General features: G+C 42.6%; 1 long non-coding RNA gene across 4 annotated transcripts in view; it reads right to left on the bottom strand.

Annotated features, from left to right (window-relative positions):
• The window catches only part of LOC111092745, a 36,958-nt gene extending 26,162 nt beyond the window's left edge, over positions 1-10,796 (bottom strand). The window contains exon 1 of one of the 4 annotated variants that reach the window (XR_005380090.1): positions 10,486-10,796. This is a non-coding gene — a long non-coding RNA (uncharacterized LOC111092745). The remainder of the gene's footprint in view (positions 1-10,485) is intronic. The other 3 variants (XR_005380091.1, XR_005380092.1, XR_005380089.1) reach the window with 3 other exon arrangements.
• Positions 10,797-15,022: the final 4,226 nt, after the last annotated feature.

Here is a 15,022-nt window from a genome sequence, read left to right as displayed (position 1 = left end):
AAAGCAGAAGCACGAGCCAAGGAAGGCTGATTGCGGCTCTCCTGTCCCTGCATCCCTGGTTTCTAAGAGTTCCCCACGTCAGTAGCCAGTCCCAGCAGAATCAGTCTAGGCTGCCGGCTTTGGAGTGGGAACAGGCAGTGTGAGGCACGAAACTGAGGCAGAAGGAGGAGCCTCATCATCTGTGCAGGAGAAAATCCTGGGGAAAGCCTGTGATTAGAGGGCACCAGGTAGATGAAGTACCAGGAAGCCGGATGTTCAGGATGCTTTGCTCCCCGAGTCTCCGATAGTCCCTGCACTTAGCAGAGCTCTACTAGATTATTGCCCACATGCCTCCCTCCCAAGGGCAAAAATCGGTTCACAGAGACAGTTCAGTCCAAGCCCATACAGAAAACCTTTTCCTAGCTACGTTGTAAATCTCCCTCTCACTCCCCGAACTCAGTGATTCCCAAATGATTCAGAGCCCTGTGCCTGCCACAGGTTAACCGTCATCTGTTCCCATCTTGCAGAACATGCCCGATCTGCCAACTGTACCCTTAGAAAGTAGTGCTGGAAACTCATGTTTCATCCTACCTGAAGCTTCAGCAGCAGAGTATAGTGCGTGTGCTACTTCCCTGAGCCACATCTCAAGCTTTTGGCACCTGTCATTTAAATTGCCTTAGCATTTCAGGCCGCCACCATCACACCTGCCCCGAGTGTGGGCCACTGAAAACTGCTGGATCTTTTGCACTTAAACAGCGCCTAGCAAACCAGGTATCCATCCTAGACGTAGGAAAACCCAGTTACGAATAAATTTTACATGGGTCTTTGCCTGTATTCCTATTAATTTCTTTGTGGCTTTAGCGACCTAACATTCCAAATGTCAACCCGGCTGACGTCAGGTTGAATTCCAGCCAGCTGATCATGTCATCGACACCAACAGTGCCAAACTCTTCAAGCTCTGTAATACCCACAACATAAGATAAACTGCCTTCTATGTCTTCAGTAAATTAAACAATTTTCAACCAAAGTCAACACATATTTATGGAACACATATTGAATTAGTTACTCTCCTAAATGCAAGGATGATTGAGAGATAGTCATGAAGTGTGGATAAACTAGACAAGGGTCTGGTGGCCCGGGGGGGAAATGGGTGTGAAAATGGCCAAGTAGGACACCATATGAATCAAGTCTTATGAAAGCCTAGAAAATGCAGCACCTTACTGAATTGCTTTAGCAGTCGTTTAAGTTTCTTATATATGTGATCCTCACTAAACTTCTCTGTTTCAAATTTCCAGCTGGTTGGCATGGTATCAGTTCAACCTGAAGCTAGGTCTGCCTAGAGCAACTAGACCAACTGGTTGACTGAGGACTTCATACCACATGTGCAAATCGCAACAGAATGTGTGAATTCGATTTGATTAAGAATGTCGATGGCCAGGACCAGTATGTTAGATATATACAAATATCTCATCCTGGGACACCTGGGTGGCTCAGCGGTTGAGTGTCTGCCTTTGGCTCAGGGCATGATCCTGGAGTCCCGAGATCGAGTTCTGCATCAGGTTTCTTGCATGGACCCTGCTTGTGTCTCTGCCTCTCTCTCTATTTGTGTCTCTCATGAATAAATAAACAAAATCTTAAAAAAACAAACAAAAAACCCCCCAAATATCTCATCCTACTAGCACTTTCTGTGACTTTAACTGTAAGACAACAACAATGTGAAAGACAATCTATAAAGTGGAGTCATCTCACATGCTGTCCTTCCAGAATTCAAAGATAACTAGGAAGCAATAGGGAACAAAGGGACCTCCATCTGCAAGGATGAGTATAATAATGGCAGGGTGTCCATTAACTATTTTACAGTCTCAATAATAGTTCAGATGTGCCACATCTCTGCATTTTGTAGGCAGCCACTCTGACCACACAAGTTTTGGGAGCTGAAGCCCAAATAATTATTTGGGTGGTTGACTAATTGTTCCTTCATGTTGCCTTCCTGCTAGAGGGAGGAGGAGGGAGAGGAGGAGGAAACCTTCCTGCCCAGGGTTTTTACTAGGCTGCCAGACTGACATCCGTGTGCCTGATTCACATTTATTAATTTGAATCTTAGCAAGAACAAAAGATTACCTACTCAGGTGTGGGGGTTCTTGGCATTTCACACTGAAAACAATGATTCAAACCTGGATATAACTAGGTAAAACTGAAATGATTCTTTCATAGCCTCTAGCTCCCATTCAGAGCATACTTTTCTCTCTTGACACCCTTTATCCTTGGAGCACTTTAGGCAGTGGGGGTTGTCCAAGGGCCCTGGTTCTGAGACAGGCACCCGATTACAACTTCTCCAGGCAGGACGGCAGGCTCTCTCCATTCAGGCACACCACGACTGACAGCCCAAATATTTTCAATGGACATTCTGTTTGTTTTGCTCTTTACTTCCTTCCCTCCCTCTCATTCTTCCTTCCTGAATCATTCAAATGTTTTATTACTAAAGCTCAAAACTCAGTCGTTAGCCAAAGTGAATATGAAATAAGATTCTAGAAAGATATAATAAACATGAAATAAATGTTAAGAGAATCAAGGGAGCCAATGGACTCAGGAAGTGAATAAAAGGTGTTGGACATTCATATGCAAAAAAGAAAGAGAGAACACATCAACAGTACCTTGAACCATATATAAAAACGAACTCAAAAAGTCCATAGACCTGAATATATAATGTAAAACTGTAAAAGTTCTAGAATAAAACATAGGAAAAATTCCTTGTGACCTTGGGTTAGTCAAAGATTTCTTAGATATGGCACAAAAGCACAAACCATAAAACAGAAAATAATCAATTAGACATTACCACAACTGAAAGCTTCTCTTTGAAAGACAGTGTTAAGAAAATGAAGACTAGCTACAGATGGAGAGAAAACGATTGCAGGGCAATGCATATCTAATAAAATACCTGTAGCTAGAGTATATGAAGAACTTGCAAAGCTCCACAATAAGGAAACAAACAACCCAGGAAAAAAAAAGTAGAAAAAAGATTTAAAGACCCTTCACCGTAGGTGATATATAGATGGTAAATGATCACATGCAAAGAAGCGCAAGATTGTTAGTGATTAAGGGATTGCAAATTAAAGCCATAATGACATAAAAAAAAAGCCATAATGATAATGGCTAACAGTTAATGAAACTGCTAATACCAAGAACTAGGTTACAAAGAAACCAAACCAAAATAAAATAAAATAAAATAAAATAAAATAAAATAAAATAAAAAATAAAAAGAAACCAAAACTCACACATTTTTGGTGGGATGGTACTTTGAAAAGCAGCTTTTTATGATATTAAACACACACTCGGTTTATAACTTGGGGTTCCTCTATTTAACAGATAGTTGAAAATCATATTCAGACAAAAACTCATTTCCAATTATTATACTCTGGCTCTATCCAAAATTGCCAGAAAGTGAAAACAACCCAGGTGTCCCTATGGGGGAGTGGATAGACAAACCGTGGTCCTACCATACAATGGAATACTACTCAGCAATGAAAAGAAATGAATTATGGATCCAGGCAATGACTTGGGTGAACCTCAAATGCATTCTGTGTGAAGAAAGCCAGACTCAAAAGGGCACGTATTCTATGAGTCTATTTATACAACATTTTGGAAAAGGCAAAACTATAGTGCCTGACAACGAATTAGTGATTACCGAGTCTTGGGGGACAGGAAAGGAAATTGACTGCAAGGAGGCACAGGGGAGGGGTGACAGAAATCTTTATATCTTTATTGGGATAGTGGTTGCATGAGTATATACCTACATAAAAATTCACCAAGCTGAACATTGAAATTTGTGCGTTTAACTGAAGGTAAACTGTTTCTTGATTAAAGTGCTTAAAAAATGAGGGTGAAAGAGAAACATTTTCAGATCAAGGGAAATTAAGAGAATTCACTGCCAGATGACCTTAGCTAAGAAATGTTACCACATGGGAACCTGGATGTACAAGAAGGAAGCAAGTGCACTGGAGACGATAAATATAACTATGTGTTTATTCAGTTTTCCCTTCATATATGTGCAGGTGGAGGCAAACAGGATATAAAACACCTACATTATGGAGGGGGAAGGTGGTGGGAGGGGATTTGTTAAGAAACAAAGAGAAAGTCACCAAATCAATTAGGGATTACTAACTCCTAAAAATTTAGTTCTGGCTTGGTGCCATGGTGCAGAGTAAATTCAGACGGGGTCTTCACAATGTTAAACATCCTGATGAATAAAACAAATATGAGCCAGTTATTCCCAAACATTGCATGTTGGGCATCTGACGTCCACAACCTGCTCTTAGCGGTCATTTAAAAAATATTTGTTAGCTAATTGTTAACCTGAACCTCTGATTGTAGTTCTCTAAGAATTATTCTATCAAAGCTGGAATTAATAAATGGAGGCCCATCATGGGTAGGAAATGCCAAAGTCATGGGCCAAGATTTAAACTGAGATCCATCTGATTTCAAATTCTGCTGGTCTACCCACCCAGCGCTGGTTTTACCCCAGACTGTGTTCTCCCATATGCAAAATGAAGATGAAATAATCATACTTATCTCATAGGGTTGTTATGAGAATTAAGTAAGAGAATGTCTGCAAGTATGTGGGAAGTAATGAGAATTCAATGAATGAGAATGCGTCCACACACACAAAAAAATCTCTAATTAATACATCTGATAGCCACCCAAGATTTAAGAGGGAAGGAATGTATGTGTAGAACCCCCTCTTCTGTGGATCACTGCACTCTTCTATGACCAGAAATAGCACCTTAATCCCAACAGCCTTCTGGTCAACTGTGCCGTTAGGTAATCAATGGACTTTTGAAAACCTCAACAGAAATGTTCTCCTTGTAACCCACTATATTAAATATTGAAAAATGGAGTGAATTTCAAATAATCCTCAACCTGTCTCTGGGAACTTTCAATAGCCATGGTTACCTTTGAGGCTTACTCCAGCCACATTTTTGGACCCAAATCTGTTCTACAGCAAAGGTCTGTCTGACAGTATTTTGGATTGAATTTGGATTAAAGGATTTAATTGGATTCCCCTAACATTAATTGAGTTTGTATTGTTTGCTGGACATCATGCTAGACACTTTTCACACATCTATTTATTTTAATTTGTCCTAATAAGAATATTCTTTAATGCATCTGCCACATTTCCTGCAGATGGTTTCCTCAGTGTTTCAAAACATGCGAAAAACCTGAGAAGTATCTGTGAGGTTCTTATGATCATGTTTCTAAGATCTGAAATCTTTTAGATGAATAATAGTTAAACAACTGATAAAAAATAGTGTCTCTTATTTGGGCATTGTATTTTTCTTCCAGTATCTTAGAGATTAATCACATTCATCCTAAAATTAGTAATTGTGTATCTTCTTTGGCAGGATGCCTCAAATGCCATCATAAATATCACAGACATTATATGTCTCTCCTTCCTCCACCCCATGTTCAAGGGGGAAAAAAATCTATGTGTTTGTGTACAAAGCTAAAAAAATAATATATAATTCTGAACTCCCCAAAGGGTACTGTAAGTTATGTATTAGCTTTGGGGGAACTCTATTCACAACTCTTCTGATGGCTAGTTTCTTTTTTCTATGACTTGTCATAGTTTAAATCATCCAATTCAATGCTTTGATGTGTCTTCTATGTGTCTGACCCAGAGTCAGACATGCAGAGGAAATCTTAGTCTTCTTACTTCACTCTCCTAGTTCCTCTTCCTCTTCTATTGTCTTGTCTTCTCCACCAGCTCTTTCAACAACTTGTCTCCCAGAAAACTGCCCCCACAAACACACAGGTACGGTTTGGTACCTTCCCAGCCTTGTCTGTTTCAAACTGATATCCTCTTGCCATTTCCTCAACCTCATTCCCCCAGTGACATTTCTGTTTCCTCTGGGGTCTCAGGAGACCGTATCCTCCTTCCTTAAAACCACCAGAAGAGGAAAAAGAGTTCACGATATCCCAGTCCTTCTCTTTTACAGCCATGATCTCCTAGCAAGAGCTCTGAGAAAGTATTGCTATCCCCACGAGGGTCAGAGAATTTAAGCAATTTGCCCAAGTTCACAAAGTCAGCATTTGAAGAACAGAGATTTATACCCAGGTCTTCCTGACCACAAAGTTCATGCTGTTTCACTATGTCATCTTGTTCTCTACCACTTCCAGGACCAAACTCCATCTAGCACTCATAGATTTCCTTGATCAAGTTCTGATTTTATCCAATCAGTTTTATATTAGCCCCAAACTTCATCCAAGCTACCTACCATATGGCTTTCCTGGTTTTATGTCTTAAGGTAGGATGTACCTTCTGACCTGGAATAACCTTCTCCTCCTCCTGTCCTAACTTTACACCTTCTTCAAGGCTGACTATGTTCGTCTTCCAGAGGATCTACTTCTTCCAGCTTCAGCTTTTCTCCTCTTAAACATTTGATGAGTTTGGAAGTTGATGCCCCTTGTCTTTTCTCCACCACACCAATCCATCTGCTTCTCCCCCGGAGAGGACTGGGTCCTGCAGCTAGCAGGCAAGCTGAAGCTTGAGGGTGGAAGCATGGCCTTGGCCTGAGCTGGGTTAGATAGAGAAGGACTTCTACCCTCTAGACTGAATCAGAGCCTGGAGACCTGCTGCAAAGAGCCCTGGAACTAGTATCGATCAACCCAACTAATCCAAATTCAACTAGCCCTGGGACTAGTATCAATCAACCCAAAGAGAAGAGAGATAGTACTAGCTCATGGAGGTGCTCCTGAGATGTGTACTAGTGTCCCTGGCCTTTCAGGAGAGCTGAATAAAGGGGCCAAGTCTGTTCTATCCTGAGGCTGAAAGGCTAGTGGCCAAGGGCACCATCAGGATGAAGATGGCTTCCTTTTGGTGCTCTGCTTAAAAGTCTTATTATTTGAAAAAAAAAAAAAAATCACCAGGACCAGATGGATTCAGAACTAAGTTCTAGCTAATCTTTAAAAATAAACAGATAAATCAGGTGATCCAAATGTAACATACTTTTGCAGAAAAAAGAAAAAGAAATCTTTAGTATCCTCTCACATAACTCTCTTCATTATCTTTCCTCTCTTTAATGTTCAGCTCCCCTTCAAGCTCACCCAGAGCTGTCTTATCCTCCAACCCCAATACACATACACATTTAGCTGCCTTTACAGACTTGCTGGATTCAAAATTATTTCTCCTTGCCCCCTCCCTCATCAAAAAGTCTGTGTCCCCAGGGCAGGTGGTCAGGCTGAGTTTTAGGGTACCCACTTTCCCTGCTCAGATCAAACAGACAATATTGCCCCTGGGGGGCTTGTTGGAACTGGAAGGCCCCTCCTTCTTCCTGGGAGAGCACTGCCTCCCTCTTGTGGGCTCTGCTACTGTTGGTGGAGAGAAAACCTTATAAAACACTGTGCGGATTCCTGTCTCAAGTAAGATGTCTATGGCTTCAAGTAACAGAATACCAACCCCAAATGTCATAAACAATAAGTGCGTTCTCTTAGATAACTTTACGTCGAGGCAGCCTGTAAGGGTGGTTGATTCAGGGGCTGAACAATATCATCTGGAATCCAGCTTCTTTCTATTTCTGCCCTCTATGGCACTAACTTCATCCTTGTTCATGTGCAGGATGCAAAGACAACGGGCTCTTTCCCCAGACAACTCCAGCAAACCTCACCTAACATCTCAGCCCAATCACAGGTAAGTGGCATGGTTGGCTTTTGATGAATCATCTGTGACTTAGAAAGGCAGCCACAATGCCCGTTTGAGTTCCACCTCCTATCCCCAGTTGGTTGGTGAGGGAATTCAGCATGAACATCCCAGGAATGCCCACTGGAAATAAGAGTCATCACCGACAGAAAAATTAACCCTTGGGATAAGGGTGATGTTCTTAAGTTTGACTATAGTTCATCCTCACTACTTGTTTGTCAAGACTTCCCTCTTGGATTCTTTCATTTTATGGGAGGGATGATTGAGATGAGCAGAACATTATTTCAAATGCTCTTCCTAGAATGGATTGCAAGTCACCTGTTGTCATGACTCTGGCCAGTTGCCATTCTACTAGAGTTAATCCATAGACTACTGCTATTGACATGTTTTTGAGGTGAACTAAAAGTATCTAACAGGCTTAGTTGGAGGGTTTTTTTTCAGTGGAATGTGTTAAAAAAAAAAAAAAAGCTGGACACTAGTTAAAGCCAGTAACAACTTAAGACTTTCTTGAGTAACTACTGCTTTAGAGAAAAAGAGCTTGAATGTAGGACTGAGCTCAATGCTGTCCTGCGCAGAGGTGTGGAGACCCAGTGGGAGCCAGAAAAGTGGAATCACAAAGAGCAGGTGTGTATTTGGGGTGGGGGGTGGCGGCGGGGGGAGGGGGTGTTGGTCAACATGATTAGGCCTTCAGGATTTGTTAACCGCCTGTTATGGAAGTGGGGTTTCTGCTGCCCCCTAGAGACTGGGGAATAGGGTTCCTGACTTTAGGCATTCACTGGAACAAATAGTAAATTATTTTGTCAACCTTGAGTTTTCCCAGCTAGTTGCTCAACCATAGATGCGGCTTTGACCTGTAAGAAGCCATATTAGTGTGTAAGATCTATGTGTGTGCATGTGTGTGGGAGGGAAGGGTTGCAAGAAATTGCTGGTGATGAGAGTAAAGGACAGTTTTCAGATATAACCTAAAGAAGTTATGCTATGGGCAGCCTAGGTGGCTCAGTAGTTTAGCGCTGCCTGCAGCCCAGGGCGTGATCCTGGAGACCCAGGATTAAGTCCCATGTCAGGCTCCCTGCATGGAGCCTGCTTCTTCCTCTGCCTGTGTCTCTGCCTCTCTCCCTCTCTCTCTCTCTTTCTCTCTTTCTCTCTCTCTCTGTGTCTCTCATCAATAAATAAATAAAATATTTAAAAAAAAAGAAGTTACGCTATGATAATGATCTTAATGTGTACAGCTGTTACCATAGGATTTCCCTTTGTCACTGAATTTATAATTTTGTTTACTAACACAAAATCAAATTAATACTCTACATTGAACTTTTTTACTTTTTAAAAAGGTTTTATTTATTTATTCATAAGAGACACACAGAGAGAGGCAAAGGCACAGGCAGAGGGAGAAGCAGGCTCCCTATGGGGAGCCTGATGCAGGACTTGATCCTAGGACCCCAGGATCATGACTTGAACCAAAGGCAGATGCTCAACCACTGAGCCACCAGGTGCCCAACCACACTGAACTTTTTAATTGAGTAGAGGACCAATCAAATATTATGCCTCAGTAGCCCCTGAAGATATTGCTGAGTAGCAGCATAATACATATGTCCATAACCAGCTCTAAAGGAGAGCCCTGAGTCAGCTATCTGGAACAACTGTTAGTTTTTGTTTTTTTTTTTTTTAAGAAGCAAGGTTTTGTGGGGACATAAGTCAAACAAGTCAGCTTTTGCCTACCAGTTTTAAGTGGTGCTAGAAAATCAAGGAGTTAGTCATACAGGATGGAAGTTTTTAACCTCATGAATCCTTTCATTGTAGAAAAATTATTGAAACAACTGGCAATAAAGGATCTATGTTCTCTCTTAGAGTTGCGAAAAGGATACATGTCAGATTAGTTATCAGAACATTTTCCCAAAGCACAGACACTCTTTGGAAATATGTATGTGAAAATGTGAACACCTTCGTGAAGCTGACAAAGATGAAACACAATTCTAGAAAAATTGGCCACCATTCATTATCGGTTGTAAAATTGTTTCATCTTTGCAATCACAAGAACATTATATGGGATAATATGTTATAGGGAAATGGAATACATGTTTCACTAAATCAGATATTCCCCTGGTGAGATTGGTTCTATGCTATAGGCTGAAGGTCCTACAGGAAAAAAAAAAAAGTCATCTTATTGCTGATCACATTTGGCCTTAGGTGATGCCAGTAGATCCGGGTGAAAATTGAACAAAACAATTCTGTTTACGAATTTGCAAACCAATAGTCCAATATGCAGTGCCCGGCACCCTGTGGACATCAGGAAATATATGTTAGGTAAAGTTTTCAAAATGTGTATTTTGGCCACATGTAAATAAAATATCTTAGATTTTGAGTAATATTTACGTCTCAGCCAGTTGGATCACTGCTGTATAAGCATCTTTTTCAAAGAGAGGATAAAAAGGCAAGAAGCTCCGATTGTTCAGTTACAAAGAAACCACATTATTATCACCCTTCTCACTATTTCTATTACACAGAAGCATTTGATTGGAATATCCTGGGACCAAATCTCCCCGGTAAGAAACAGCTGAGACCAAAGAAAGACGCAAGAATGTTCTCTGAAGAGCCAGCTGACACTCCTGTAGTCAGAGCCAACAGGTTTAGAGTCCTTAAAGAAGCACCCAGAAGCACCCAGAGCCCCAAATCAAGTTTACCTAATCTCATTTAGCACAGGATTTAAATACTTTTATGTAGTTTCTATGCCAAAGGTTAGAAGGGTTTTTACTCAGTGCTAGTTTCCTGAGGGTAGCATTTGAAAGCATGTTTCAAGAAATGCTGGATCCTACCTTGGAATCTTGTTGCCTTTTGTCCTTAGTCCTAATTTTAGGACTCTTTGTCTCTCTCCAGTTGACTCCATTGTATAGTTGTTTACAACTCCATTTCCTCTTTTGGGGTAGGTACTTAATATGTTCTATTGCTATTTATATTCCCTTCTCCTTCAAAGTCTTTCCAAAAACCTCCTGCACTGTCAGCGTCCAATGAATGCTTGTTAAACACAATGAATCAAAAATAGAGAATTAGAAGTGTTGATGTTCTGTTGGAAGCAGCAAGAAGTCACATATGGTGGTTACGGTGTAGGAAGAAACTAAAATCGCAGAAGAAAAGCCCAGCCATCTGGGGCCATTCAATGTAGGGACAAAGAGCTTCACACACCTCATTAGCCCCTAGGAATTGCAAGGAGATTCCGAGGGATGAGCACTTGATGCTGGAAATGACCACGCTGAGTCATCAGATCTAAATGAGGAGCTGTGTGATCAATTTATAGAAGGGGTGGGGGGAATGAGATATTTTTCCTCTATGGATTTGGCAAGGATATTTTTAAGATAGAGCCAGTGCCATAAGGGCACAAGATCTGGATATGCTTATACACTGCTGGAAGGCACAAACAGTTCAAGAAAAACATTTTAAGGACAGTGCTGTATGTTTGCAAAGACATATGACACAGGGCTGTTCCCTGCAGGATCGGCGCTATGAAAAATTGTCCATCAATAAAGAACCAGTCAACAAATATTTTGAAAATTAAATTAGAATATTTCAATGTAATATAAACGTATACACGCTCATTAAAGAGAAGGACGTACGCTAACATATTAACAGTGGATGGTAGGATCGCAGATGGTTTTTATTTTGTTTTTTTTACGATGCCGTGTTTTCCAAAATTTTCACCAATCTACGCGAATTAATTTAATAAGGAACAAGAAAAGATTTTCTTTGTGCGTGTTCAGGGGTAAGCTGTAGCTATTTGAAACATTCATTTACGTAGAGAAACTCACGCCTTGACCATTCTGTGTTCGACTTTTAGGAAGCGCCTACGATGTCAGGTCCTGAATATTCAAAAATTAAAGACATGGCCCCTGCCCTGGTGGAGTTTTGGTGGAGGAGATGAGTTTCTACTCTACCGTTTACTCAACTTCCCCTTGTGCTAGGCATTTTGTTTAGATTATCTCGTTTAACCCCCACAACTGTTCTGGGAAGTAAACACTACTATTATCCTCCTTTCACATAGGGGGAGGCTGAGGCTTAGAGAGGTCCAGTGACTTGGCCAAGATCACAACTTTCAAGTAGTGAAGGAGAACTTCAAACACGGCCACACCCAGTCTAGATGCCCTTCACCAGGAGTGTCTCAAATAATTATACTCAAGGTGAAGTGTGCTGAGGTGGAGGTAAATACAGAGCGTTATTAGAGCACTTGGGACGCGTCTCTAACCCAGAGTGAGCGGAGGAAAGGATGGGAAGGCTACCTGGAGGAGGTGCTACTTCACTCAATAGAACATAAATAGGAGTTGGGGGCTAGGACAGGTGCAAAGGGGTGTTCCAGGCAGAGGAAGCCACATGTGTCTGTGCTCGGAGGCCCCAGAGGTGGCCGCCCACGGGGCTGGAGCAACTCCAGGGGGAGAGGGGGCAGGATGACCCGGGCAGCGGGGCCGAGGCTTCATTACAAGGGGACATATTTGCTTCATCTGCCAGTACTGCATGAAATGAGTCTTTCTTTCAGTGTTGCACTAATGGGTAAGAAAAAGGGTTAAGCAGGCTTTACAAAATCCCATCCCTGCTTGACTGATTAGTGCCATGGCAACCCAGCAGCAGCCAACACTTGTCAAGGCCTCTTCTTTGGCTACAATCATAAACAGTGATAAAACATTACCTCAAGGCTTTATATTTTTGCCATCAGTTAAAATTCTGTGTGGTGAAGGCTTCTTCAAATCCCAGCTGAAAGAGGAGGGGGTGGGGGAGAGAAAGGTATATTTTAAAGAATGTGCTAGAAATGCTTTATGCATATGCTTGAAGAATTCAAACGCTTTAACCTCCCAGCCCCTTGAAAAGGCCAGAAGCCTTACTTATCAAGGCAGAGTCCTGAAAGGGCTTTCTCCTTAGGAATAAAGACTTGACAGGAGGTAAACAATGACGCTGCACTCTGCAGCTTCCAGAAGCATCAGCCCCATTGTGTCTCTAGTAATGGTTGCTCTGGGGCGCGCGCCACCCCCTCCTTGCACTTTTAACTGGAGCTTCAAGAGAGCCCGGCAGTCTCACAATGACTGCTGTGTGACAGCTGTGTGGCGGGTGGGACTTGTTTCTAAAACAAATCCACAAATATTTAGATTTGGTACCCTTCTCGAAGGCACTCTCAAGTCATGCAGCTTCTTCAAAGTGACAGCTCCTCAGAGGAACTGCAAGCTTCTCCGTGTGGATCGGAGACTAGGCTGGGACTGAATCTGGAATCCCTCCCCTCCCTCCTCCCCCCAGCAGCTTCCCCTCCACACCTCACCTAACCTCACTAGCTCAGTTTCCTGCTCTGTCAAATGGGATCCACCCCCTCCAGTGTAGCCCAGAGGACCAGAAGGTAAATGGGACAGGCACATACTGGTATTCAGAAATTCCTAGCTGTCATTATTTATTCAGGGACACAAAGTCACATGCTAAGTCAAACAATAAAGCCCTGAAGTGGCCTAGGCAAACAGTCTGCACCCCTGTCACCATAGGTCATTCATCCTTAGCCACACACTGCTTTCATGCTGTTGTTGTTTTAAGATTTGTATTAACTTATTCATGAGAGACAGAGAGAGAGAGAGAGAGAGGCAGAGACACAGGCAGAGGGAGAAGCAGGCTCCATGCAGGGAGCCCGATGTGGGATTCGATCCCAGGAACCCGGGATCACACCCTGAGCCAAAGGCAGCCGCTCAACCACTGAGCCATCCAGGCATCCCTGCTTTTCAGGTTTTAACATCTCTGAAACTGGAATGTGTCTTATCCTAGGCCCTGTGTCACGGCTACCTGACAATGGTTTTTCTTTTTTACTGGATCATAAAATACTGGAGCATCTTACAGTGGGCGACACCTTACAACAAACGAAATAGGGTAGTCTCTCCTGGCACAGGGAGCGCTTTTAGTTTGGTCACCAGCCAACAGATAAAAGGAAGAGCCCTAGCCTGCTCCTCTTCGGTAGATCTCAGACAGAAAAGATAAGATCCGTGGCCAAGGCCTCATCTGGTCTTTCTGAGCCTCCGCAACCTGGCCACACATCTGCTCCTAAGAACACACACGTCCGAGGCCTCCCTGTACTCAGCCTCCCTACGTGCTCCATACCATCTGGCGCCGCCTTTCCCGGTCTCCTCGACTGTCCTCCCAGCCGCACGTGCTACCCCCAAACGGAACACAACAGACGGGGAGATTTTCAGAGCAGTTTCTAAAATGGAACCAGGAATGTAATGAATGGAATTTTCTGGGCCTGTGGAAACATGTTGATCACAGATGTCAGGCCTACTGCGAGGGGGGGAAAGTGGGAAGGTGCTCGTGCAAACACACACACACATACACACACACGACTGATGCACTTGCTCTTGTGAGAAGCAGAACCAGATTATGAAGCAGCTTAGGTGGCCCTTGCTTGGGGACCCAATGGGTAAGGGGGCTAAAATGTCATTGCCATGGATTGGAACCACGGTAACCAGCGAAGTCAGGTTTCTGAAAGTCACTTCTCCACCTGGGGGCCGGCTGGAAGACACACAGGTTGGTGCTGCTCCCCTAAATGACACACTGACCTCCAGGAGAAATAGTTAAAAGCACATAGATAAGCAAATAAACCAAAACTTCCTATAAGTGCTAAACTTCCTGTTTCAAGTTGAGTGTTTGTGTGGTGCTTATTGGCAAGTCATATAGCGCAGTTACCGGATTGACCACCAGTCTTAAACTCTCACGCCTGAAATTAGTACCTGTGGTTGGCAAGTTAAAACAACTGTCCCAAACTGTCAAGGATGTGGGGGTTCGCTCTCCTTGTCTGCTGATAAGTTTTTCTGCCACTGTTTCATTGGATGCTGGGAGGTGACGTGGGTGTCGGGGTCAGATAGGAAAACATGAGTTTCCAGGTCTCTTTGGAACAAAGAGAGTTAGCACCTTGCTTACGAGATGTGTGGAGGGGCCAGAGACCCCGGAGGATTGTCTCCCAACAAGGACCTAGTAATGTGACCTCGTGGAGTACCCTAGTATGCCTGTCCCACTAAATAAACTTACTGAACAGTATATGGAAACACACAATATCGAAACATATATCAAAAGAATATTAATGTGAAGAGGGGATTATTAGACTGAGTAGGAAGCTCACATGGTCCAGCTCTTGCCTAGAGCCATGCAGAGTTCATTTACGTATGGAAATGAACTTGGATAAAAAGATCGACTCATAGAGAAGGAAACAGGACAACGGAAACAAAGAATAGTTATTTTTCCTCCTTTTTCAGAGACGTACATATCATGCATTTCATAATTCAGAGGAAAGGGTAAAACTGGGTGCTCTACAGCAGTTGGAAAAATTTTAGTCTCAAGGTGATC

Source organism: Canis lupus, chromosome 27 (genome assembly GCF_011100685.1).
Source record: "Canis lupus familiaris isolate Mischka breed German Shepherd chromosome 27, alternate assembly UU_Cfam_GSD_1.0, whole genome shotgun sequence".
NCBI classification, from domain to species: Eukaryota; Metazoa; Chordata; class Mammalia; order Carnivora; family Canidae; genus Canis; species Canis lupus.
The sequence above is the reverse complement of the archived record's forward strand: the minus strand, read 5'-3'. Positions and strand labels throughout refer to the sequence as shown.